This window comes from Bubalus bubalis, chromosome 1, assembly GCF_019923935.1.
Source record: "Bubalus bubalis isolate 160015118507 breed Murrah chromosome 1, NDDB_SH_1, whole genome shotgun sequence".
NCBI lineage: Eukaryota > Metazoa > Chordata > Mammalia > Artiodactyla > Bovidae > Bubalus > Bubalus bubalis.
In genome coordinates, this window is record NC_059157.1 from 150,637,586 (window position 1) to 150,661,968 (window position 24,383).

Here is a 24,383-nt window from a genome sequence, read left to right on the forward strand (position 1 = left end):
TTTTTAATCATCACAGAAATTCCTTGAAGCAGTATCATTCTCACTTTACAAGTAAGAAAACTATAGCCCAGTTAAATATGTTCCCTAGACTTACACAACTCATAGTTTGTGATTTTAATCCTTGTCTACAGAAGGTAATGGCAACACACTCCAGTGTTCTTGCCTGGAAAATCTCATGGATGGAGGAGCCTGGTAGGCCACAGTCTGGGGGGTGGAGAAGAGTCAGACATGACTGAGCGACTTTACTTTCACTTTTCACCTTCATGCATTGGAGAAGGAAATGGTAACTCATTCCAGTGTTCTTGCCTGGAGAATTCCAGAAACGGCGGAGCCTGGTCGGCTGCTGTCCATGGGGTCGCACAGAGTTGAACACGACTGAAGCAACTTAGCAGCAGCAGCAGACTCGAGTTCTCTTAACTATACATCACTACGAGGAGGAGAGCTGGAAATTTATAGGGATTTAAAATGAACAGAAAAATCTGCTCTGCCATGAATGCTTTTACCATCTAGTTTTAAAGAAGATACAAGAACACTACATGATTTAAAATAATTATAATATTGCTAATACCCATTTGTCATACACTGTGCTAAACACTTTACATGAATCATGTCCTTCATTCCCACAAATGCCATCTGACAAGTTTCTACATAAATGTTGCTTTCTCTGAGAAGTATTCTTCAGCCCCCTGATCTACGCTAGGCCCCCAAGTTGTAGGTTCACCATAAACCATCCTCTTCTTTCATCGTATTCCTTCCAGTTTTAGATTTTCTATTTACTGGATAAAAGGCTTCATGAGGGAAACAAAAGTGACTCTTCTTTGCCCCCACTCTTCCCACAAGGTATTGGTCACATTTTAAAACAGTGGACAGAGGAAAAAATGGAAAATACTTACCTTTCTTGAGTCACTCAAAACAACAGTAAAGTATCTACTCAAGCCACAGTAAATTTTTTGTTGTTCTACCAGTTTTTGCTTGTAAATTTTTGCAAAGTTGTGTTGGTTTCTGCAATACAACAATACAAATCAGTCATAAATATACATATATCCCCTCTATCTTGATCCTCCCTCCCTCCCCCCAGTCCCACTCCTCTAGGTCATCACAGAACACCAGACTGGGTTCCCTGTGTTATATAGCAGCTTCTCAGCAACTATCCATTTTACACACAATAGTGAATATATGTTGATGCTGCCTTCTCCATTCATTCCACTCACTCCCTTCTACACTGTGGACTTGTGGACATAGTACACTCTTTCACTCAGTATCTCACTGGCTCTGTAGCTACCACCAATACCTTTCTCTGCTAACTGTCTAAAACTCCCTCTCAACTCCAAATTTTGCTTCATGTTCTTCGTTCTCCACCTTCTCTTATCTTCTACATCTCTTAAATTTCAAATCTGGCCTTCTTTCAATTCAGAGGCTCTATTGATTATTCTACAGCTTCCCAAGTGGTTCAGTGGTAAAGAATCCACCTGCCAATAAGAAGACCGGGTTTGATCCCTGAGTGGGGAAGATCCTCTGGAGAAGTAAACAGCAACCCACTCCAGTGTTCTTGCCTGGTAAATCCCACAGACAGGAGAGTCTGGTGGGCTAGAGTCCATGGGATTGCAAAGAGTCAGACATGAATGAACACACACACATTGATTATTCTAATTCTACTCAACAAATGCTCAAAGACTGGAGTGAAAAACAGAATGAACAGAGAGGAAAGGGGGAGAAATGTCTGAGATGTGTCCTGGTACCCAAGAGAACTCAGTGAGTCACGGGGCAACCTGAGTGGGAAAAGTACTAGGTCTTCCCCATGCCCTCAATTTCATTTCTGCTTCTTCACTGAAAATGAAATATTTTATTTCTGGTAATGGATATTAACTATTCCTCAAATGTCAAGAGCTTAGCAAAGAAGTTTTGTAAATCAATGTAACAAATCTGCTCAAAACAACAAAACCTCTTAAGACAAAAATAGATCCCAAAACATTAAGACCAGATTGGATACACTCTGAAGATATTATCTTAAGAAAGAATGTGAAAGTTGAAAAAAGTGTAAAATGTCTATTTTGGAAGCAATTTTTAAGAGGCATGTTTTTCATTGACCATCCAAATGCTATTTCAAGAACTCTCCAGAATGCCTAAAAGATGCATGCTTATGTGTGTATAGGCATGTGTGTCCACTATGAAGATCACCAAAACTATGACAATCAAAACTTGATACCATTAAATATCCTGATTATGAGTTATACTTGTGCTAAGTCACTTCAGTCATGTCCGACTCTTTGGACTATAGCCTGCCAGGCTCCTCCATCCATGGGATTCTCCAGGCAATACTGGAGTGGGTTGCCATTTTCTTCCCCAGATCTTCCTGATGGAGAGATGGAATCTGTGTCTCCCTTATTGGCAGGCAGGTTCTTTACCACTGGCGCCACCTGGGAAGTTATCTTTAATTGTACATTTACATCTGTATGTCTCCAGTTAAAGTAGACAGGCCACCACATAGATTCTCATGGGGAATTTGGAGAGTAGATTTGGAACAGAATTTTGCTACTCATACATATTACTCATCTTCTGACTCATGGTGCTGGCATGAGACTGCAGCCAGGCCTGCAACTCCCCCAACTCCCCCTGCATCTCATTCAGTATAACTAAGTCCTAGGCCAGGTATATAGGTTTCACAAGACAACAAGCTCCTGAATTTCTGCAAGACATTCATTTCACCAAAGTCAAAAGTCACAAGAAGTGACACTTCAATCAGTCCTCACTGACTCTAGCTTGTATATCCCAACTTGCTCTTATTCTCTCCCAGTTTGTATCTATCTGCCCTTCACAACTGCTTTGGGGACTTTAAGCTCCAAGATCAGATCAGTTGAGAAGACAATGAGCAGTACAGAGACTCAGTAAATTCCAGAATTTCAAAATATCTAAGTCTTATGTGTCTGTGTGTGTCTGCTTCTCCCTCTTAACCCTGACTGATATATACTGTCTGAGTCAATGAACATAAGTAATCCCACCTAATCATTTAGCCAAGAGTGATTTAGCACATATTCTGTGCCAAGTACTATTTTAACCACTGGACACACACTGATGCAAGTAACAAGAGAGACATTCCTCCCCTTATGTTGTCTGCATACTAACTAGGAAGATGGAAATAAATGAGCATGTAAATAAGCAAGCATAAAATTCAGATGATGTATTAGTTTACTATTGCTGTTCCAACAAACTTGGTTGCTACAAACAATTCAAACTTATCTTACATTTCTGGAATTCAGAAGTCCAAAATGAATCTTGGCTAAAATTAAGTCAGATTTCTCCCCAAGGATCTATGACAGAATGCCTTTTCTAGCTTCAGAAGACCACTTGCATTCCTTGGTCTGTGCCCCTTTCTCCATATGTAAAATACATCACTCCCTCCCACTTTTGCTTCCATCGTCACCTCTCCTTTTTCTGACTGATCCTCCTGCCTCCCACTTATGAGGACCCTTGAGATTACATTGAACATGCTCAGATAATCCGAGATAATGTTCCCATGTCAAAATTCCTTTTCCCATTTAAAGGAACATTCACAAGTTCCTGGCCATTAGTCAGTCACTCAGATAATCTGTGTTCATAGAAAATCAACAAAATAGGGAAATGAAATGTTACCTTATATAGAGTAGCCAAAGATATCCTCTCAGAGAATTTCTTTTCAGCAGAAACCTGAAAGATAAGGAGTAAAGTATTCCAATCTAGTCAGGAAGTATTAAGAAGTATTAAGACTGTAAGGGAGAAAAAGCTGGATGTGTTCCTGGAAAAGAAAAACCACTTTTCACAAATTGAGCAAGAGGTGGTAGGACCAGGCCTCAGAGATCTGAGGCCAGATCTTCTAAGGCCTTGTGCTAAGCAGCTTGGGTTTTATACGTCAGTCACTGTGCCAAGATTTTATTACTGCAGCATTCTATAGGAGAAACTTTATCTAAGATGGAGATGCAGCAGACTCTAAAGTGAGTGAACAAAACCAACATGTGGGCATCATCTCATGCCATTGGATCTTAAAGACCTGTATGCATCATGGACCACAGAAATAGTAAAAGTATCTGTACTGCACATCAGTTTCCCAACTTATGGGCTAGCAAGCTGAATCTCTGCAAGTAGCATTGAACAAACAGAAGGAGCCTAGGAAAAGATTTTGACTGAACTTCTCTATATTTCAACCAGACTGTTTACTGAAAAACTAATGAACATTTTTTCCTCCAAAAACAATTTGAAAATTGATTTTTGTTTAATAAGTGCAGGTACTTTTGGGAAGGTCTTCTCTGCTGGCACAGTGGTAAAGAACCACCTGCCAATACAGGAGATGCAGGTTGGATCCCTGGGTCAGGAAGATCCCCTGAAGAAGGAAATGGCAACCCATTCTAGTATTCTTGCCTGGGAAACCCCATCAACAGAGGAGCTTGTTGGGCTACAGTCCACGGGGTTTCAAGAAGAGTCAGACATGACTTAGCAACTAAACAACAACAACTTTAGGGAAGAAGTCATGCCTTTAACAATGTTAGGTCTTCTTTTCATGCTTTTCTATTCTACATTGTTCTAGTGGAGTGGTGAAGAAGTGGTTCTATCTGAAGTCAGCTGATGAGCAAACAGGAGGTAGGGAGATAAATGTATGAAATATGCATGTCACTTAACTTTGAGGAGTTTTGCTAAGAAAAGAAAGATAAATCGGATGGCAACTGGAGGAAAATGAGATATTAGTAGGGTTTTTGTTAAGATGGGAGATATGTTAGTATGCTCAATGATGACAGAATGATGAAGGGAAATTTGTTGATAGAGGAAAAAGCAGGAAAACTGCAGGGGTTAAGCAGTTAAAAAGTCAGTGAGAAGGAACAGGATTCATGCATAAGTGAAGGCTTTGGCCTTGGATCAAAGTAAGGACAGTTCAAACTGAAAGTCTTATTTCTCATTAACTAAAGGATTGACATTCTGCTTTTGTAACAGTCTCTTGAGTTTTGTTAGCAGAAAACAGCATCCTAAACCTGAGTACTTCACGACACTGACAAGACTGCACTTCTAAGTCTTTAAGGCTGTCAGTATCCTACTTAACTGCAGCAACTCCACTGAGGGAAAGACCACCTTGTGGGGACCTGTCTGGGAGTCCAGCCAACAGCCCCTTGATGACATGACTTCCCTCTAAGTGAGTTCATTTTATCCTCTGTAGATTTCAGTTCACACAGACATATTTTTTAAAATAAGTAACTTTAGCAAATAGCTATACATCACTTTTAATTGATATACTGAACCATCTAGCATGAAGGCAGCTGCTTTCTATACTCATACGTGTTGGGTGAGAATTCTCTAAGTATAGGGATTAGCCAATTAAAACCAAACGGTAGAGAATATGACCAGAAAATCGCTTCCAGGGTTCCACGCAAGAACACAGAGAGATAGTTTGCGACCAGGTAAGTTGTTGGAGTCAATATACAAATATTTTATTTGGTATTCTATTTATTACTGATTTCTGTGCTTAATTGGTAGCTGACTTATACATTTTTCAAGAAGGAGTGAATTGTCTATGCCAGAATGCATTAAGACACTGCAAATCAAGGTTCTGTTTTAGTGGGAAACTGGGGGGGAAAAAACTGAAAGGTATTGATGCTGTTATGCAAATAAGAAAAGCCCAAGAAGAGAGAGTTCTATCATTTCTGTGATAGATAGAAATGGGCTCAGGGTTGACAGGCAATCTAAAAATTACTATTACCTCTCATTATATCCTTCCAAGCATTTCTGTTTGTGCAGAATGGGATTTTAAACATCTTGATCAAGCAATAGGAGTCTGCCTCATCTCCTGACACTGATGATCATCTGGCAGGGCAATATTGTTGCTCTAACTGGCATCCTCACATGGTTATGAAACTGCATGAGGCATTACTCAAGAAGTGACTTGTGATTGGAAACAGCCAGCAGAAATTTAAAAGCAAGTATCATTTTGCCACTCATGAACTGATCAAAGATTTCATAGAGCTTTATGCCTATGAGGGCCAGTATATAAGATTCACTCTAATCTCAAGATGTAAATTTCAATATCTTCAACTGTCTTAGATTCTTAGAGTTGTAGGACTTGAAATCTGTTCGGTTTCAAAATGTTCAAGCAAACAAATAGAAGCCACCCATTGTAATACAACACTCATCATGGGGCAAAGGCTGCCTATGGAAGTCAGTAGCCATGAGTCATACACCATTACTTTCTCCAGCTCATAATTTTAGAGCAAAAATATGATAGGTGTTTCTTTGATTTTTTACAAACTCAAATTCCTACCGTTTATCAGGTACATTTGGGGCGGTCTACTTAAAATACTTGAGGTCTTCTGGCAATAAAGTTATACCAATCACAAAGTAAATCTGGGAACAATAAGGTGACAACATATTCTCAGCTTCTCTACACTTCAGTTTTCTCACCCGTAAAATATGGAAACAAATGTCTACCTTCTAGACTGATTTAAAAGATTAATTGGATTATGATTATAAAAATATTGGGTTAAGAATCTGGTACACAGTGTTCGCTCAAAAAACAGTGACTGTCATTGTAACCATTGTTCTCTTTGTGCAAAAAGCAAGAAGACATGATTTATCATAGACTCAAAAGCCTGAAAGGAACTTTTAAAAGGCATCTATTCATCTTTCTTGTTCTGTGTACCAGGGTTAAATCCCACTTATCTACCCTGACTTCTCTCTCAAATGACTCTAAGAAGATAACAATACTTCTTAGTGGATTATTATGACTATGTAAATAACATTAATTGTTTGGGTTATATACAGTTGTTTTTCTCAAGAGATTTCTGCAATTCTAAAGCAAAGCAGCTGACAGCTTCTAGGGACAGTATCTTAATTAACAATTATTGTGCAAAAATCTTTCTTCTGACTAGGCAGGGGGAGAGAGGTTGTTAGGAGGCAGGGAGAGATGTGTAAGAGATGTCCAGAGAGCAAGGGGCTTTTGTTAGTTTAAAGGGTCTCTTCTTTGTAGAAGAAAGCTCTCCAATTAGACAGAAAACTGTCCCAGGAGCATAAAAGTCATTTTCAGCACCTTGTAAGTCAGTCCCATTTTTTTTAGTTGGACAAGTGAAAGAACGACATCTCTCCTGTTGCAACTGCCAATTATTTAAGAGGCAAAACTCAAGAAAGTCATTAGCTAATCTCAAGCATGAAATGATAAAGTAGCAACCAGAACTGAGCACAGCTAATGGCCGGCTTTATGGTTCTTTAATAAGATGGGGCTTGAAGAAGCCAGGAGAAAATAAACTCCAACTTTACTTCATTAGGACTAGATGCCTTAATATGTGTACAACAGTTCTATTTAAAATGAGTTGTCCGGGATGCAAAAGTCACTATATCTGATCTGTGTTAGGCATGGACAACCTAAGAAATGACAGGTGGCACTTTTTAAAGAAAAATGAAGAATCAAACTCAAAATACATACAAGCACTCCTAAAAGGTTTTAAATACAGATTATAAATATAACCAACCAAAAGGTAAGATTCAAAATGAATCATATCCCTAGGACTATTCCTAATTAAACTATAGTAAAGATTTGTCTACAGCTCCTATTAGATGTAAGCTATACATTTATACTTGAAATTTCCTCCAAATAGGTATGTAATACACTGGCAACCCACTCCAGTGTTCTTGCCTGGAGAATCCCGGGGATGGTGGAGCCTGGTGGGCTGCCGTCTATGGGGTCACACAGAGTCGGACATGACTGAAGTGACTTAGTAGCAGTAGCAGCAACACTTTTAGTAACTATGCAAGTTTCTTAGAAAGGATTTTAATCACTGATATAACAAATACTTATGAAACACCTACTGAACTAGGAACCAAGGTAACAGAGGAGGGAAAAAGTACATAATGCCAGACTTCAGGAACTTAAAATCCAGTGAGGAAAATGGATATTAACACAAGACATACAGCTTATGCCATCAAGAGCATGACGAAAGATACTAAGAAGGGATCTGATTTAGACTGGAGGAGCAATGGAATTTAAGCTCTAACCTGAAAGACTGGCTAACAGTTAAATAAAATACCAGACTACCTGACCTGCTTCCTGAGAAATCTGTATGCAGGTCAAGAAGCAACAGTTAGAACTGGACATGGAACAACAGACTGGTTCTAAATCAGGAAACAAGTAAATCCAGCCTGTATATTGTCACCCTGCTTATTTAACTTATATGCAGAGTACCTCATAGGAAATTCCGGGCTGGATGAAGCACAAGTAGGAATCAAGATTGCCGGGAGAAATATCAATAACCTCAGATATGCAGATGACACCACCCTTATGGCAGAAAGTGAAGAAGAACTAAAGAGCCTCTTGATGAAAGTGAAAGAGTAGAGGGAAAAAGTTGGCTTAAAGCTCAACATTCAGAAAACGAAGATCATGGCATCTGGTCCCATCACTTCACGGCAAATAGATGGGCAAACAATGGAAACAGTGAGAGACTTTATTTTCTTGGGCCCTAAAATCACTGCAGATGGTGACTGCAGCCATGAAGTTGAAAGGTGCTTGCTCCTTGGAAGAAAAGCTATGACCAACCTAGACAGCATATTAAAAAGCAGAGACATTACTTTGTTAACAAAGGTCCATCTAGTCAAGGCTATGGTTTTTCCAGTAGTCATGTATGGATGTGAGAGTTGGACTGTGAAGAAGACTGAGCACAGAAGAATTGATGCTTTTGAACTGTGGTGTTGGAGAAGTCTCACGAGAGTCCCTTGAACTTCAAGGAGATAAAATCAATCAATCCTAAAGGAAATCAGTCCTGAATATTCATTGGAAGGACTGATGCTGAAGCTGAAACTCTAATATTTTGGCCATCTAATGTGAAGAACTGACTCATTTGAAAAGACCCTGATACTGGGAAAGACTGAAGGTAGGAGGAGAAGGGGATGCCAGAGGATGAGATGGTTGGATGGCATCACCGATGAAATGGACATGAATTAGAGTAGGCTCTGGGAGTTGGTGATGGACAGGGAAGCCAGGTGTGCTGCAGTCCATGGGGTTGCAAAGAGTTGGACACTACTGAGCAACTGAACTGAATGAAGAGAAGGAGAGTAAACATTTTGAGGCAAGGGCACTGAGGCAGAAGAAAAGTTGGAATAGCTGAAGAGCCAAAAGAAGGCCAGTGAGGGTAATGTGATAGCATCAAGGAAAGAGAAGATACACAGACAGTGACAAGATCAGATTGGCCATGTTAAAAAATAAATAAATAAATAATGTATCCAAAGTGCAGTGCCACTGAATGGTTTTAAGCAGAGTATGAAATCATTAGATTTACATTTCAGAAAAAATAACCTGGCATAGTTCTGCATAGAAGCATACAATGGCACGAGGAACTACAAGTTTAGTAGGGAGCTGCCATGGTCTAAGTGAGGCATGGTAGTGTTTCAGATAAGAGATGTGGAGAAAAATGGATTCATTCAAGGTCTATTCTGGGATAGGTATCCATAGGTAATAGATTAGAATATTTCTCTGGCTTCTGGTTAAAATTACCAAATAGAATATGATTCCATTCACTGAGATAAAAACACAACAAAGTTAGAGGAAAGTGAGGGGAAGAAGTACAGTTCATCAGGTACATCATTAGAGACTAAAAAGGGAATGAGGAAAGAGCAGTAGCACAGGAATATCAGCATCTCTGGAGTGAAATATAATTTTTTAGATATATCCAATTTTATGATTGTATCCATTTATCTATACACATTTTGTTTGGGAATACAAGCCACAAATCTCAGCTCTTTTTGGATAAAATGAGTAGCATGTCCCCAGTAGGACAGGGACTCTGACATCCCAGGGACTGATGGTTATCACAAAGTGGGCATAAGAAAGTCAACTCCAAAAAATGAACAACCTCAGAACCAGAAAATTTGTCAAACAGTTCTGAAGTTTAACAAAAATAGAGGCAGAGATTTGAATAAGATCTGGTATTAATAGAAAAGAAGAACCAGCCAAAGAAATAAGTTAACAAGAACTCAGTTGTCAAAGATGGAGCTTTGATCAAGTATATAAGCAGACACTGAGAACCGTTTGTGATTTTTATCTTGACAATGTGGTAACTGTGTACAGATTAGCATAAGATGAGCTTATATGGGACACACTGAAGAGATGCTTGCTAGGTCCCCAGAGCACAGGTGGGACAACTGTGGTCTTCCACAGGGACCCTGTATGGAAGGGTTATCATTGCTCGTCTCAGAGTGAGGAAACACTGGAAATTGGTTTTGGCAACTACTGTCTTCATCAAGCGTATACCAAATATGCCTGGTGCAGCCTGTATAGTTCTTATTACAGAGTATACATTCAATCAATCTCAACAAAACCTTTGTATAAACTCCAGAGTTAAATTCCTCCCAATGTTGTTTTTTAAAGTAAGCCAGAAAGAAAAACACCAATACAGTATACTAACGCATATATATGCAATTTAGAAAGATGGTAACAGTAACCCTGTGTACGAGACAGCAAAAGAGACAGATGTATAGAACAGTCTTATGGACTCTGTGGGAGAGGGAGAGGGTGGGAAGATTTGGGAGAATGGCATTGAAACATGTAAAATTTCATGTATGAAACGAGTTGCCAGTCCAGGTTCGATGCACAATACTGGATGCTTGGGGCTGGTGCACTGGGACGACCCAGAGGGATGGTGTGGGGAGGGAGGAGGGAGGAGGGTTCAGGATGGGGAACACAGGTATACCTGTGGCGGATTCATTTTGATATTTGGAAAAACTAATACAATTATGTAAAGTTTAAAAATAAAATTAAAAAATAAATAAATAAATAAAGATATGTGGACTGGGCAGATACTACCCGATTCTTTGAAAATTTCAGTGACAGAAGAGGAAAGTTTCTATAAACAGCAGCCTTTACAGAACACTGCCTTAACAACAGTTAACAGACAATCTTATAGGACTACCCATTACAGTGGCACAAAAAGCAGCTAACTCATCAGAAACTATATTAGAGCTTTACAGTCTCTACCTTTTCTGACTTTTCATCTGAATGCCTCAGCTATGAAATCTCTTGTTTTGACCTTAGTGGACATGGCTAACCTTTGTGAAATAACCTAGAAAGGTCTTTGTGTCTGTTCTGTACACATTGGTAAATTTCCTGCATCCTTTCTTCAGAAGTTCCCAGCCTCAAACCCATTAATCACTCTCATTATTCTTTTAGACTCTCTATACACCACCCCTCCTCACTCTCTACAGTTAGGAGCCCAAAATTAGACTCATTAGCAAAGGCTTGGCCAATGCCAAGTCTAACAAGGTGACATTCTCATGGATTCTGCACATGGAAAAGTGAACTCATCAAAAAATGAGGTGATGCCTGGAAAGGTCTTATGAACTCTCTGAATCTTGTCTGAAATAAATATGTAAGCTAAAACCGAAACAAAGATTGGCAAACAACTGAACACCAAATCACATACCTGAGGTGCTAAGGCACCACTCACCACCTTACTCCTACCACCCACCCACCCTACCACCCCTTCCTTATTCCTGCCTATATAGATACAAAAATTCTGAGTTGGTAGGAGAGCCAATAATGCCAAAAGGTAGAGAGAAATAAAGCCAAAAAGGACCAAGAGTTGGAACCTAATATGCAGAGGCCAAGGCTGAGCATATACAGTGTAAACTAGAAAGGATCTGCCAATGAACAGGAAAAACCAATCTGGCTAAGAGCAGGACCCTGGAATCAGACTTCTGGGTTTGACTTCTGCATCAGCCACTTACCAGTTGTTTGACACTGGAGGCATTAGACTTTCAGCCTCATTTTCCTCATCTGTAAAGTGAGGCCCCTTATGGTACATAAATTATAGAGTTTAACAATCACATGAGTTAAGTATCTGTAACCGTTTCAGTTCAGTTCAGTTCAGTTGCTCAGTCGTGTCCGACTCTTTGCAACCTCATGAATCACAGCACACCAGGCCTCCCTGTCCATCACCAACTCCTGGAGTTCACCCAGACTCACGTCCATCGAGTCAGTGATGCCATCCAGCCATCTCATCCTCTGTCATCCCCTTCTCCTCCTGCCCCTAATCCGTCCCAGCATCAGAGTCTTTTCCAATGAGTCAACTCTTCGCATGAGGTGGCCAAAGTACTGGAGTTCCAGCTTTAGCATCATTCCTTCCAAAGAAATCCCAGGGCTGATCTCCTTCAAAATGGACTGGTTGGATCTCCCTGCAGTCCAAGGGACTCAAGAGTCTTCTCCAACACCACAGTTCAAAAGCATCAATTCTTCGGCGCTCAGCCTTCTTCACAGTCCAACTCTCACATCCATACATGACCACAGGAAAAACCATAGCCTTGACTAGATGAACCTTTGTTGGCAAAGTGATGTCTCTGCTTTTGAATATGCTATCCAGGTTGGTCATAACTTTTCTTCCAAGGTGTAAGCGTCTTTTAATTTCATGGCTGCAGTCACCATCTGCGGTGATTTTGGAGGCCCCCAAAATAAAGTCTGACACTGTTTCCACTGTTTCCCCATCTATTTCCCATGAAGTGATGGGACCAGATGCCATGATCTTCATTTTCTGAATGTTGAGCTTTAAGCCAACTTTTTCACTCTCCTCTTTCACTTTTATCAACAGGCTTTTTATTTCCTTTCACTTTCTGCCATAAGGGTGGTGTCATCTGCATATCTGAGGTTATTGATATTTCTCCCAGCAATCTTGATTCCAGCTTGTGCTTCTTCCAGTCCAGCGTTTCTCATGATGTACTCTGCATAGAAGTTAAATAAGCAGGGTGACAGTATACAGCCTTGACGTACTCCTTTTCCTATTTGGAACCAGTCTGTTGTTCCATGTACAGTTCTAACTGTTGCTTCCTGACCTGCATACAGATTTCTCAAGAGGCAGATCAGGTGGTCTGGTATTCCCATCTCTTGAAGAATTTTCCACAGTTTGTTGTGATCCACACAGTCAAAGGCTTTGGCATAGTCAATAAAGCAGAAATAGATGTTTTTCTGGAACTCTCTTGCTTTTTTCCATGATCCAGCAGATGTTGGCAATTTGATTCTGGTTCCTCTGCCTTTTCTAAAACCAGCTTGAACATCAGGAAATTCACGGTTCACATATTGCTGAAGCCTGACTTGGAGAATTTTGAGCATTACTTTACTAGCGTGTGAGATGAGTGCAATTGTGCGGTAGTTTGAGCATTCTTTGGCATTGCCTTTCTTTGGGATTGGAATGAAAACTGACCTTTTCCAGTTCTGTGGCCACTGCTGAGTTTTCCCAAATTTGCTGGCATATTGAGTGCAGCACTTTCACAGCATCATCTTTCAGGATTTGAAATAGTTCCACTGGAATTCCATCACCTCCACTAGCTTTGTTCGTAGTGATGCTTTCTAAGGCCCACTTGACTTCACATTCCAGGATGTCTGGCTCTAGGTCGGTGATCACACCATTGTGATTATCTGGGTCGTGAAGATCATTTTTGTAGTTCTTCTGAGTATTCTTGCCACCTCTTCTTAATATCTTCTGCTTCTCTTAGGTCCATACCATTTCTGTCCTTTATTGAGCCCATCTTTGCATGAAATGTTCCCTTGTTATCTCTTATTTTCTTGAAGAGATCTCTAGTCTTTCCCATTCTGTTGCTTTCCTCTATTTCTTTGCATTGATCGCTGAAGAAGGCTTTCTTATCTCTTCTTGCTATTCTTTGGAACTCTGCATTCAGATGGTATATCTTTCCTTTTCTCCTTTGCTTTTCACTTATCTTCTTTTCACAGCTATTTGTAAGGCCTCCCCAGACAGCCATTTTGCTTTTTTGCATTTCTTTTCCATGGGGATGGTCTTGATCCCTGTCTCCTGTACAATGTCGCAAACCTCAGTCCATAGTTCATCAGGCACTCTATCAGATCTAGGCCCTTAAATGTATTCCTCACTTCCACTGTATAATCATAAGGGATTTGATTTAGGTCATACCTGAATGGTCTAGTGGTTTTCCCTACTTTCTTCAATTTCAGTCTGAATTTGGCAATAAGGAGTTCATGGTCTGAGCCACAGTCAGCTCCTGGTCTTGTTTTTGCTGACTGTATAGAGCTTCTCCATCTTTGGCTGCACAGAATATAATCAATCTGATTTCGGTGTTGACCATCTGATGATGTCCATGTGTAGAGTCTTCTCTTGTGTTGTTGGAAGAGGGTATTTGCTATGACCAGTGTTTTTTCTTGGCAAAACTCTATTAGTCTTTGCCCTGCTTCATTCCGTATTCCAAGGCCAAATTTTCCTGTTACTCCAGGTGTTTCTTGACTTCCTACTTTTGCATTCCAGTCCCCTATGATGAAAAGGACATCTTTTTTGGGTATTAGTTCTAAAAGGTCTTGTAGGTCTTCATAGAACCATTCAACTTCAGCTTCTTCAGCATTACTGGTTGGGGCATAGACTTGGATTACTGTGATATTGAATGTTTTGCCTTGGAAACGAACAGAGATCATTCTGTCATTTTTGAGATTGCATCCAAGTACTGCATTTTGGACTCTTTTGTTGACCATGATGGCCACTCCATTTCTTCTGAGGGATTCCTGCCTGCAGTAGTAGATGTAATGGTCATCTGAGTTAAATTCACCCATTCCAGTCCATTTTAGTTCGCTGATTCCTAGAATGTCAACATTCACTCTTGCCATCTCTTGTTTGACCCCTTCCAATTTGCCTTGATTCATGGACCTGACATTCCAGGTTCCTATGCAATATTGCTCTTTATAGCATCGGACCTTGCTTCTATCACCAGTCACATCCACAGCTGGGTATTCTTTTTGCTTTGGCTCCATCCCTTCATTCTTTCTGGAGTTATTTCTCCACTGATCTCCAGTAGCATATTGGGCACCTACTGACCTGGAGAGTTCCTCTTTCAGCATCCTATCATTTTGCCTTTTCATACTGTTCATGGGGTTCTCAAGGCAAGAATACTGAAGTGGTTTGCCATTCCCTTCTCCAGTGGACCACATTCTGTCAGATCTCTCCACCATGACCCTCCCATCTTGGGTTGTCCCATGGGCATGGCTTAGTTTCATTGAGTTAGACAAGGCTGTGGTCCTAGTGTGATTAGATTGACTAGTTTTCTGTGAGTATGGTCTCAGTGTGTCTACCCTCTGATGCCCTTTTGCAATACCTACCGTCTTACTTGTGTTTCTCTTACCTTGGGCGTGGGGTATCTCTTCACGGCTGCTCCAGCAAAGCGCAGCCACTGCTCCTTACCTTGGATGAGGGGTATCTCCTCACCACCGCCCTTCCTGACCTTGAATGTGGGATAGCTCCTCTAGGCCCTCCTGTGCCCTCGCAGCCAGGGCTCCTGTAACTGTTTACTAGATCTGAAATAATCATGTTATAATTGTATGTATAGGTACACTTTTTGAATAATTTAAGTATTTGTTAACTTGACTAAAATAAGCATTTAAAAGGGCACTTTAGGCCATCTTTGCTGTTAAGTCACTGGAAAAATCCCAGGCATTGTCAATTCTCCAATAAACATGTAAATTTTTTTAAATTGGAGAATAATTGCTTTACAATGTTGTGATTTCTGTTATACAACAAAACGAATCAGCCATAATTATATATACAGCCTCTCTCTCTTGAGCCTCCCTCCCCGCTCCCTTCCTACCCCTCTAGCAGCTTCCCATTAGCTATCAATTTTACATATAGATAGTGTATACATGTCCAAGGTATCTAAATTTTTAACCAAAATGGTAGCCATGCCACTGGCATCAAGATTGCAGTTAATATAAACCAATTCAATATACCAATTAGACAGCTGGTAGAAATAACTATGTATAACAGAGAACAAGAGATAAAATCCCTGATCCACATACTCTGACCTAGCATTCTTGTCAGCAAGAAACATAATTAAACTGTCCCTTCATGGAAGTCATTTAATTTCTAGCAGGAAATAAAAGCAAAATTGAATATCTGTAAGTATTTGAAATTTCAAGTTTTTGGCAGAACGTTTTATCTTGTAGAGAAACCATAAGCTCACTTAATATTTCCATATCATGAATACTATACATAAGATACCTCTCATTTAAGCTTATGATTATCCTTCCAATCAGTAGTACACACTTGAGCAGCTATTAATAGATTTTCTATTGTTGCTCTCAACTGAATCTGTCAATGCTTACTTATAGGCCTTAACAATTCAAGTTTTATTTTCTTTTTTTACTTAAAAGTCATAGATGAGTGAAAAAGGTCAGACACAAGCAAGTGTATAGTGCATGATTCCATAAAATTCTAGAAAATGCCAACTAATCTACAAAAATAAAGAGCAAGTCAGTGTTTGCCTAGGGCTGGGGCGGGGGTGAGGGGCGACAGGGCTTGAGGAGAGGACCACAAAGGGCCACAAGAAAATTTTAGGGTGATGGAAATTGTCTGTCTCTTTGTTGTGGCATAGTTTTATAGTATACAACTGTCAAAACCTACCAAATTGTACAATTTCAATGGATAGTTTACAATGAATAAATTACATCTGGATAAAGTTGACCTGAATAATAAATGTCACAGAAAAATGTCTAGAATAACACACAGAATATAAATAAAACTGATCAAGACTTTAGACATGCTTCTAGCTAACAATCAAGTTCAGCTCTATTCTGTACTTCTCTAAAACACAGAAATATGATTTTTACCAGCACAAATTAAGTTAAAACTAGCATCTTACAAAGGTTTGTAGAGCCAGGATGTCATCTAAGACAAGATGAAAAGTCTGTGTTTTTATAAACCTGACACTATGGGGAATAAAACAAGGAAATCAAGTTGGAGGTGCCTGTCTCCTTACAGAAAATGAAATGGGCTATTGCATGCAGAGTTGTCAGGAATATTACAGTTACTGATGGTTCAACCTGAAAATTTTTATGGAATCAGATGTTAAAACTCTTCTCAAAACTATTAAATGGAACTAGCATAAAGGATACTCTGAGTATTTTCCCTGTACTTCATAAAACCCTCCACCCCACATCAAAATGTTAAAGTCCACATTATAATTAATTATGCCTGCAGACTGTTGGCACATGCAAGAAGGTCATAGGAAAGCCTTTATGTCTCACATAAAACACCATCACAGGATTACAACACACTATCACACTCATTTCATTTTACCACAAGCCTGACAAAATAGTCAAATTCACTGAATTAAAACTCAATTATCTTCCTCCTTTAACCATCACAGCCTGCTTCACAAACTCCACGTTCAATTATGGCTATATTTCATTGTCCTCTTCTAGTTCATTACTCAATACACTAAATAGCCCTAAGTCTAGTGTCTTTAATGTGATGTTTCTCACTCCTCCTGAGTTATTCAAGGGAATAGAAAGAGATTAGAGCAGTCTAGAAGACGGTAGGAAGTGAGCAATAGAGAAGAGCACAGGATCCCCGTCATTCCACTGACACCTAGCATCACACCATAAAGCAACCTGCAACTATGTTTTTGCTTGTCCAGTTCACTCTATCAACATTGTTCCTTGGGGATGATCAACCCCTTTCAGGCTTAGGCTCTCTAGAGTTGACACCATTAGGCCCAGACATTCACCTCAAAGCTCAAGTCCATGCCACAGTGACAGAGTCTAAGGGGGCTTTCCACAATAGCCACCTTTTCTGCCAAAGCCTCATTCACTACAGAGCTTTTGTTTGGAGTCCAAAGACATCACACTAGAATGGGCCGCAAGCTAATTTTACTATCAGCAGTTTTATTTCAGGAGCCTCACTGTCCTTTGCACCTGAGCCTTGTTCAGAGAAACTAGTCCAGCCTTTACAGTTCTTCCTAGCTTCATCCACACCGGATTTGAACAATTTTTATGAATTTAAGCAAACTCCAGACAGTGGAGGACAGGGAAGCCTGGAATTCTGCAGTCCATGGAGTTGCAAAGCATTAGATATGACTTAGTGATTAACCACCACCACCTAGCTTCATATCCTGGGAAGCAATTCCCTCCTTTCCATAAGGCACAGTTATCCTGCTGCAGGATAATCCATCTCCTCTATGAAGCCTCTGCATACCAGAAATTTCATGGGAAGAATAGCCTTGAAGGGCAAAAATATATTTTGCTAAACCCTAACCACTAGAAATCAACATTCTATATTCATTGGAAGGACTGATGCTGAAGCTCCAATACTTTGGCCACCTGATGTGAAGAACTGACTCACTGGAAAGGACCCTGATGCTGGGAAAGATTGAAGGGAGGAGGAGAAGGGAACAACAGAGGATGGGGATGGCATCACCGACTCAATCGACCTCAGTTTGAGCAAATTCCAGGAGATGGTGAAGGGCAAGGAAGCCTGGTGTGCTGCAGTCCGTGGGGTTGCAAAGAGTTGGACACAACTTAGTAGCTGAAAAACCACCACCACTAGAAAATGTGTATCCCCACAAAAAAATGCTGCTGGTGCCCTACTCATACCCACTGGCTGTTACCATTTCTGGGAAAACCCTCCTTCCACCCAAGTGCAAGCACTTTGCCTGAGGGCTTTTTCTGGACACTTATACTCTGCCCAACACTGAACAGACCAGAAATACTGATGAGTTACCCACAAATGAGGTACTCAAATGAATGTTCTATACTGTTTCCAGAGCTCCCCTGCAGGCTAGGGCTCCACTTGCCCACCATGATCAATTGCTTGATCAATCACTTTCAATGACTTGCTTTCTTTACCAAAGTTCTCTGAGATCATCTCCCAGCAAACGACTTGCACCCAAATCCTTCTTTCAGAGCTTACTTCTAGAAGACCACAAACTAAGATGCCCAGTTCCTAGTTCAGTGTAATCAAGAGGACCCAGGCTGGAGAGCAGTCAAGAACAATGTCAGACATACAATCTCAGAACACTTCAGAAGAGCACAAAAACCAAGCAGGAAAGTTACAGGGAAGCCAAACCTGGCAGGTGGTCAACAATCTCTGCTCATAATTGAAGGAGTTAAGAAAAGGCAGAACACAGAGGTAGCACTGGGGAAAGAATTCATACATAGATGATATGGGCTGTTAGCACTATCTCTGACTATCAAGCAGAGGGAAGCCCCAGGGAAGAAGGCACAGGATCCTTAATCCTGAGTTTGTGCTTTTCAGAGCATTAGTAATGAGACACCTCCACAGCAGGAGGAAGAACTCAGACATGGAGACTGGAATTGCTCCTCTATATTACCAAAGTGTGCTCACTCACAGGGTCCCAGGAGACCTTTGACAGTAAATCTTGTCTTTCCAGTAAGAATACACATTTAAACAGATTCTTTGTACTGAGTATTCAGCAAAATTAAACCAGACACATAGGACTACCCATGTACATCAACAAATAAATCTCAAATAACAGCAACTGTACTGCTTTATCATTTAAAGATGATTACATACACTGTTTAAACATCACAGCCATTTTGCATGGTCAATAGGAAAAGCTGTCTTTTCCATTCTCAGTATTGTATACACAGCATCTATGAGTTTATACATGGTTGCATTGAATTACTATGGACAAATGGAGTCACTCAACCACTGGAATATCAATGAAGTCTGGTAGTCAATTCCAGCCTAAATTATAAATGTTAATATTTCCTCAACTGACTCTTCACAATCCCAATTTCTCGATTCAAATCTCCAGCTCAGAATAAAAGGTAATATAAAAGTAACCATATTTTTGGAATTTTAAAACAGCAAGTTTTTCCCCTTTCACTCCTTCTGCTTTCTCTTGAAAGATGGAGCTTATTTTGTCAAACAAACACACAAGTTTTTCTTTAGAAAAATTCTGTTGAATTTGTTTTTCTATTCCAGGATATTTTAATCACTAAGTATGTTTTATGTGACCAGTGCACTGGTAAATATAAAAGTCTGGTCTTGACAATTTCATAGTTTGGAAAAACTGACACATCTGAAAACTAAAAGGAAGGTTGGATCTGCTGTTTAAATGATATGTAAACAATTGTTTTATCTTCTTATAGTAATACTAAGCAACAACTATTATCACAAATTTACATCACTATTTTAAGCTTCTAACCCTGATTCTAGAAAATTACACTTCAGTATCTGTTGATTATTCAGTATAGGAAAAGAACTGAGTTATTTTCTTCATCTGGGGTGGGGTTGGGAGAACAAGAAGATATGAAAAAAGAATATACATAGTATTTGACTTGGAGGAAAAAATTGAACCAGACAAAATTGAGCAATTTTGTCAAGTTCTTTAACCTTCCTGATGCAATTATCTAGATAAAATTAAGGTAATAATAACATCCACAGGTTTTTAATGAGAGTTTAAAAAATGATTCTTAAAGGTTTAGCATTGAGCCTGAAACAGTATATGTCTTAGTATTCAGTAAAGAATGGTTTTACAAAAAACCTCGAATAGCCAAAGCTATCTTGAGAAAGAAGAATGGAACTAGAGGAATCAACCTACCTGACTTCAGGCTCTACTACAAAGCCACAGTTATCAAGACAGTATGGTACTGGCACAAAGACAGAAATATAGATCAATGGAACAAAATAGAAAGCCCAGAGATTAATCCACGCACATATGGACACCTTATCTTTGACAAAGGAGGCAAGAATATACAATGGATTAAAGACAATCTCTTTAACAAGTGGTGCTGGGAAATCTGGTCAACCACTTGTAAAAGAATGAAACTAGAACACTTTCTAACACCATACACAAAAATAAACTCAAAATGGATTAAAGATCTCAACGTAAGATCAGAAACTATAAAACTCCTAGAGGAGAACATAGGCAAAACACTCTCTGACATACATCACAGCAGGATCCTCTATGACCCACCTCCCAGAATATTGGAAATAAAAGCAAAAATAAATAAATGGGACCTAATTAACCTTAAAAGCTTCTGCACATCAAAGGAAACTATTAGCAAGGTGAAAAGACAGCCTTCAGAATGGGAGAAGATAATCGCAAATGAAGCAACTGACAAACAACTAATCTCTGGAATATACAAGCAACTCCTACAGCTCAACTCCAGAAAACTAAATGACCCAATCAAAAAATGGGCCAAAGAACTAAATAGACATTTCTCCAAAGAAGACATACAGATGGCTAACAAACACATGAAAAGATGCTCAACATCACTCATTATCAGAGAAATGCAAATCAAAACCACTATGAGGTACCATTTCACACCAGTCAGAATGGCTGCGATCCAAAAGTCTACAAGTAATAAATGCTGGAGAGGGTGTGGTGAAAAGGGAACCCTCTTGCACTGTTGGTGGGAATGCAAACTAGTACAGCCACTATGGAGAACAGTGTGAAGAGTCCTTAAAAAACTGGAAATAGACCTGCCTTATGATCCAGCAATCCCACTGCTGGGCATACACACTGAGGAAACCAGAAGGGAAAGAGACACGTGTACCCCAATGTTCATCACAGCACTGTTTATAATAGCCAGGACATGGAAGCAACCAGGATGTCCATCAGCAGATGAATGGATAAGAAAGCTGTGGTACATATACACAATGGAGTATTACTCAGCCATTAAAAAGAATACATTTGAATCAGTTCTAATGAGGTGGATGAAACTGGAGCCTATTATACAGAGTGAAGTAAGCCAGAAAGAAAAACACCAATACAGTATACTAACGCATATATATGGAATTTAGAAAGATGGTAACAATAACCCTGTGTACGAGACAGCAAAAGAGACAGATGTATAGAACAGTCTTATGGACTCTGAGAGAGAGGGAGAGGGTGGGAAGATTTGGGAGAATGGCATTGAAACATGTAAAATATCATGTATGAAACGAGTTGCCAGTCCAGGTTCGATGCACGATACTGGATGCTTGGGGCTGGTGCACTGGGACGACCCAGAGGGATGGTGTGGGGAGGGAGGAGGGAGGAGGGTTCAGGATGGGGAACACATGTATACCTGTGGCGGATTCATTTTGATATTTGGCAAAACTAATACAATTATGTAAAGTTTAAAAAATAAAATTAAATTTTTAAAAAAACATAAAAAAAAACAATTAAGATATAAATATGAAGTGGAAAATGAAATTCTATAGGATTCACCAAAAAAAAAAAAAATTTATCCTCCCTCACTCTACCTTTAAACTCTGTATTTGGACTCATACTTTACTGTACTTTTTGGTAAGGTCTTGGCCTATCTCTAAATTTTCCAGTCAATCTTAGATCAGTTCTTAAGTCCTCTGGTTACATTTAGTTACAAAATGCTGTTCCCATATCAGTACTAAAAAATGTATTAGTCCTGTGTAATGGTCAAAATTCCAACCTTCACTTACAATTAACCTCTTCTGCAATTTGGGCCACCTTCAGCAGAAGTCTGCCGGGGCAAACTGCTCTCCCTGGAGCTTACCATCCTCCCCTCACCCAGAGATTTCTAGCCATGGTTTCTGAGCCTGTCTTTTGCCCAGGAAGTCAGAATGAGGTCATTCAGTTGGGCCTAATCCAAGAGGACAGGTGTCCTTGTAAGAAAAGGACAAATTTAGACCTAGACACACACACACACACACACACACACACACAGAGCACCATGTAAAGATGAAAGCAGAGAAGGAATGATGCTTCCACAAGCCAGTGAACACCAGACTGCCAAAGTACCAGAAACTGGGGGAGGTGCCCCAAACAGATTTCCCCCCTCATTGTCCTCAGAAGGAAGCAAACCTGCCAGTACCTTCATCTCAGGCTTCCAGGCTCTGAAGCTATGAGACAAAAGGTTTCCATTGTTTTAAGCCATTTGGTTTGTGATACTTTGTGATGGTAACCCCAGCAAACTATATATTTTGCTATATATGTGTATACACACTAGTTTGCATAGTTATATGTATTATAGATTTTATAGATTGTGTATATAAAATGAAACAAACTGCTTTCGATTATTTGAATATTTATTTTTTTACATAGCCTATGTAGAAATTATTACCACAATTTTTCAAATTGTCTCATTCAATCCTTTTAATTGTAAAGAAAGAATAAACAATTCAGGAGGAATTTATTTTCTCATTCATCACTTTTTAAGTAAAAGTTTTCACTTCAATTTCAAGATAAGTTATAATTTAAAATGGGAGTATCAGATATTAAAATTTGATTGCCATCTTGATGCAATACCATCAAATGCTTCTAACCCTATGTTTAAGAAGCAATTCTTGAAGTTTATGGGTTAGAGATTTAAATTTTCCCTGGGCATCTAGAGTTACCTGGTCCGTATTAAGAGAAACAGAACTGAGAGTAATGAAATTAGCAATTCCTTATTTTATTTCTAAGAGTAAAAGAGTTGAAATAATTTTTTTCACTTTTATTCAAGCATTCCCTGCTAAGAGAGTGAACATCTTCTAAATATGAGGAAGTGAGCCAAGTGAGGTTTAATAGGGTTCTGGATAGCCCAGGTGCATCTTGCTTCTTACCAAACCCTAATCTCAGATTAGGCATTCTAGAAGATGCCTTATTGAAAGACAGTTGTACTTAACTTCTCTGAAGTAACATCAGCCATTTATTTCTCCTCACTTTAGCATATGTTATTTTCCCAAGACAAAGAATTAACTTCTTACTCATTTAGACATCCACTCTAATTGTTTTGAACTTTCTTGGCCAAATGGAGGAATCATTTTTTTGGTCTTAAAATAAAACAGTAGCATTGCTTTTCCCACCCAAGAGAAAATTAATTCTGACCACAAAAGACTGCATTTCAGTTCAGGGCAATGTGTGAATTAATTAGTGCGAGAAGAAAAAAATCCTTTTTCTTATTCACATACCTTTCATCTTGGTTCTTCCAAACAATGACTGCTTTTGTTCAGTGCTTAAAAGAAGGGGGCACATTTTTAAGGCACCACTGGCACAGAGAAGGCTAGGGAGCATTACTTCTCAGAGGAATTTCTATATTTGATTTAATAACTTTCTCAAAACGTCTATTGTAATTTGAATTTTCATCCAACCAAAACTTAAATTACAATTAAAAACCTGTTTTGATAAAATCAATAGTGGAACTTAACAGAAGTCCTTCAGGCTCTCCTAAGACCAGCCCAGTCTCATTAAGGCAATCAATTCCTAGAGTTTATTTTTTCCATTTTCTTTTGTTTTGTTTTTAATACATATGGCCCACAGAAACAAAAAAATTATGATTGGAGAGCAAGCATAAAGAAAGTAATAAAATGAAGCAAGAAAAATTGTGATGAATATTATCTAAAAGACCTCAGCAATTCTCAAGATAGCATGTAATTCTCAAACAATGTCTCAGAAACACAGAGCTCCCAAGAAGTTTTGGTCTTCTGGAAGCTCCTGACAAGGTTCAAATTTTGTCAAACTAATTATTTCTGTGCGAAGTTATTTCAGACTACCTTAGAAAAACAACTTTGGCGTATGGTACACGAGTGGGGATTCATCTTGTATTACCTTCAAGACTCCGAGAAGACTCTAAACCAGGGACTTGGAGGTTCCTGCTTTACCCAAAACTCACTTGTCCTCGCCCTTGGAGAACACTG

At 39.4% G+C, this 24,383-nt stretch overlaps 1 long non-coding RNA gene across 1 annotated transcript; it reads right to left on the reverse strand.

Moving 5' to 3' along the window:
• Positions 1-313: 313 nt before the first annotated feature.
• On the reverse strand, positions 314-24,383 carry LOC123334163. The gene is made up of 4 exons (XR_006551984.2): positions 24,295-24,383; positions 3,631-3,684; positions 894-1,002; positions 314-442 (listed from the first exon to the last, which is right to left on the reverse strand). It is a non-coding gene; the product is annotated as an uncharacterized LOC123334163 (long non-coding RNA).